This window comes from Panthera leo, chromosome C1 (assembly GCF_018350215.1).
Source record: "Panthera leo isolate Ple1 chromosome C1, P.leo_Ple1_pat1.1, whole genome shotgun sequence".
In the NCBI taxonomy this organism is placed as follows: Eukaryota; Metazoa; Chordata; class Mammalia; order Carnivora; family Felidae; genus Panthera; species Panthera leo.
The window spans coordinates 210,055,538-210,059,625 of NC_056686.1; the positions used below are offsets into that span (position 1 = coordinate 210,055,538).

The following is a 4,088-nucleotide window of genomic DNA, read 5'->3' on the forward strand; positions in this document are numbered from 1 at the left end:
AAAATACATATTTTAAAATCTTACAACCATCAAATAAATAGCAAGGATTTACCAGGACACCTTATTGGTGAGAAAACAGGACAGCAACCTCGTAAAGCAGCAACCTCTACTCTGAAAGAATATGAAAATCTGGACCAATTTAAACCTCCATTTTGATAGCTCTGTGCAGGAACAGAGCCAAATTAAGGTCTAGAGCGCACGGAAGGTTGGGCATCCAACAGAAGGCTCAGTCCCGTGATAAGCCGGAACTTGAGAGGTCTACTCTCTGAAAATAAAGGTGAATGAGACACAACACATCTCCTCCAGAACGTGCATGCCTGAATGTCCAGGGATGCTCGGCTTGTTGATTTGAGGTGCTCCCTGACTGGTAGTTCCCCAAGAGTCTGGCAAGAGCAAATGTAAATCTTCTGGAGGAAAGTGTGAAATCCTAAATCTCAAATCATTCATCTGTGTTCCCCCAAAGATAAGATACAGTATAACAGAACAATCTGCAAATAATAAGCAAATAAATAAAACCTAGATGCGCAAACACATCAGATATCTGAATATATCATAGCCCATGAAACCCATGCGTATTATGTTTAAAGAAATAAAGGTAATAAAGTTGAAAATAGCAATCGTAAGCACAAAGCTGTAAAAGAGGTCAATAAACCCGAAAATGAAATAAAGACTATGAATAAAAATAGAGCTGGAATTTAAATGTCAATGGATAATGGGGTGAGGGGACACTATACTGAAAACAGTGCCACAGGCACAGGACACAGGTGGAATTGATGGGAGTGTTTCTTTCTGAAACAAATAGAATATTGCTCATCACAATGAAACATAATTTAATATGATGTATCATCCGCTGCAGACTCTTCTAGACTCATTCATCTCCCTTTTGTTGTTCATTTCATCTTTAAAGTTACCCCATCGGTGGGATAGGGAAGATGTGTTCATTTTCAAATGAGAGAACTCAGTGCCTAGGTGTCTTTCAAAAATTGTCACTGGGGTGCCTGGGTGGCTCACTTGGTTGGGCATCGACTGGATTTCAGCTCAGGTCATGATCCTAGGGTTGTGGAATCAAGCATGGAGCTGGGACCCTCCACTGAGCATAGAGCTAGCTTGGGATTCTCTCTCTCTCTCTCTCTCTCTCTCTCTCTCTCTCCCCCTCTCCCCTGCTTGCGCTCTCTCTCTCTCTCTAAAAAAGAAAAATAAATGTTGCCACTGCCTTTTTACTTAATTTCACTTGTAGTAATTTAAAGGTGCTTTGGAAATGGATCCATATCATGCAGCTTGCTGGATGGGCGAAATTTGAGATTAGCCCCTAATTAGGTGTTTTGTCTACCTATGGATACAAACTGTATTTACAGTTTGTAAGTAAATACTAAAATTGATGGTGAGGTGTTGATTTTCAGCCAAATAGATAGCACATCGCTGAGAGATATTTGTATTTCTAGGAAAATAAATCCATGTATATCTGAGCTGTTAGGTGTGGCGAAAGTGTTGTGAAGTCCATGGGTGGGTGATCCGGCCTGACCTGGCTTTCCGAGGTGAAACTTCCAGTTTGGGATTTATAAAGACACAGACTTCAGAAACCAATGAATAAAAAATCTATTTCCATCAGAATGTGAGGACACCATTATCCCACATCCTACGTGATATAGACAGAGACACCGAGGAAAGGCATTAGTTTTTGTCAATCAAAATTATGTAGGAGCAAAAGAAAAGGCCTCTTTGGAGGTGCTGCAACAATGCTATTTAAAGAAAAGAAGACAAATCTTAGAAATGACTCCCTGGGGCTCCCGGGGGGTTCAGTCAGTTAAGCATCTGACTTTAGCTCATGCCGTTATCTCTCGGTTTGTGAGTTCGAGCCCCATGTCGGGCTCTGTGCTGGATTCCGTGTCTCCCTCTCTCTCTCTGCCTTGCTCATGCTCTGTTTCTCTCTCTCTCAAAAATAAATAAACATTAACAAAATTTAAAAAGAACAAAAAAAAGAAATGGGCTCCCTGTTCACAAGTGGAGGCAACAAAAAGAGGCAGTCAAGCTTATTGGGAAAAAAGTGACTCCAAAAGAGCATGTGGCCCCAGTTGCTCAGCGCCCCACCCTGGGTGGCCCCAGCTCCCACCACCAGATCCCCCTTCTGGTGGCTGGGTGCTGCTCCAAGACCAAGGATGTCCCACGACCCATGCGATGTGTGCCAACGAGGACCAGGAGATGGAACGAAGCACGGTGTTGTGTTTATCAAGGAGTTGAAGTTTCTGGTAATTAAGTCCAGTGCATTTCAACTTAGGAGAGGTGAATATGGTGAAAACCCTCTTAATAGAAATTTTCTGGACAGAAACATATCCCCAAACGCCTCCAATGATTTCTATGAACGCCTTTTTTAACAACACCCATATCATCAACTGTAAAGCAGAGCATGTTATCCAATCACAGGAAGCAGTGGAAGGTCAGTCTTGGGACCACTATGACCTACACATCGTTGGACAATGAAGAGCGGTTCATGGAGAATCATCATCCCGTTGCTTCTCCGAGACCCATCAGCAGGACCGTCTCCGTTGAAACTCCTACTACTGCCGCATCAGGTAAGAAAAAAGACAAAAAAGAACAACTTCCAAAAGCCCAGAAATGTAAATTGGCAGACAAAACAAAACACAAAGGAGATCTTCCTCAAGGATGGGACTGGGTTGATGCGGTGAGGCATTTAGGCAAAACTGATTCTAAAGATGATGAATAGTGCTTGGAGTTAGAGACAAGAGAAGAGCATCATTTAAAGGGTAAACTGGGCTCAGGTTGCCTGGGTGCCTCAGGCAGTTGAGCATCAGAATCTTGATTTCGTCTCCGGTCATAATCCCAAGGTCCTGGGATCCAACCTAGACCCAGACCTGGATCCAGCTCCAGGCTGAGGGTGGAGTCTAAGATTCTCTCTCTCTCTCTCTCTCTCTCTCTCTCTCTCCTCCTCCTCCTCCTCCTCCCCCCTCACTCTCTTTAAAAAAAAAAAAGTAGGGGCCCCTGGGTGGTTCAGTCAGTTAAGCATCCAACTTTGGCTCAGGTCATGATCTCACGGTTCACGAGTTGGAGCCCCGCCTCAGGCTCTGGGCTGACAGCTCAGAGACTGGAGCCTGCTTCTCCCTCTCTCTGCCTCTCCCCTGCTCATGCTCTGTCTCCCTCTCAAAAATAAATAAATTTCTTTTTAAAAAGTAAACTTGGTTCAAAATCCTTTGTAGTCTTTTCTGGTATTGAGGTGGCTTTTTTATAAAACAGATTTTTTTTTGCACGTGGCTTATATAAAAAAAGTGTTTTACGCTGAAAGTTCACAAAGGGATCTGGTTGTATTAAATTATTTTCACAAGCTTGCCTTAATAAAAGGTGAGATGGTAATGTTTAGTATACTTTAGAAAGATGGTCGAGCTTTGTTAAGGGACCAAATGGGGGGAAATGAATGTTAATTTATTATTCTAGTGGAGGTAATTTTTTTAAAGGACTAGGAAGCCCTTTTGAAACTCTCATCCCAATGGAGCAGAATACTGAGTGAACAGTTATTTTGCGGCATGAGCCATATTAAGAGATTTCTCGTCTTAATAAAATTCATCTCCTTTCCCTTAATGACTGAAGCATAAATTGCTTCAGATAAATTTAAATACTAATATTTAAACTTTAGACATAATATTCTTTGTAGTTCCTTTTTACTTTTCAAGGGTGAACCACTTCTTTTTAGTAAATGAGTATCTGTTTATACTTTTCTCTTGGTTTGGGTCATGATAGTTGCCCACGAGAGTTTTCAGTGGTATATAGAATGGGAGAATATGGAAGTAAACGTGCCAAATATCTTCGAAAGCTTTTGAACAGAAGTGTCGGTTCCCACTGAAAGCATTTCTCTTTGCTGCATATACCAAGACGGGAGTAACGAATGCCTTAATATTTCATTTTTGTATTGTTGGAGACAATGGTTTTAATAAAATCTGCTAGTGTGTGTTTTGAGTTGTCTGGTAACTGAGGTCTTCTAAATGACTTAACATAAAACCACATCTCAAGTCCCATTTCTTTGCACATATCCAAACATATTCCTCAGCCTGAGCATCTTCATAATAATAGACATTGAG

At 41.6% G+C, this 4,088-nt stretch overlaps 1 pseudogene; it reads left to right on the forward strand.

The window, feature by feature from the left end:
• Positions 1-2,355: 2,355 nt before the first annotated feature.
• On the forward strand, positions 2,356-2,921 carry LOC122228431 (annotated as a pseudogene).
• The last annotated feature ends 1,167 nt before the right edge of the window (positions 2,922-4,088 follow it).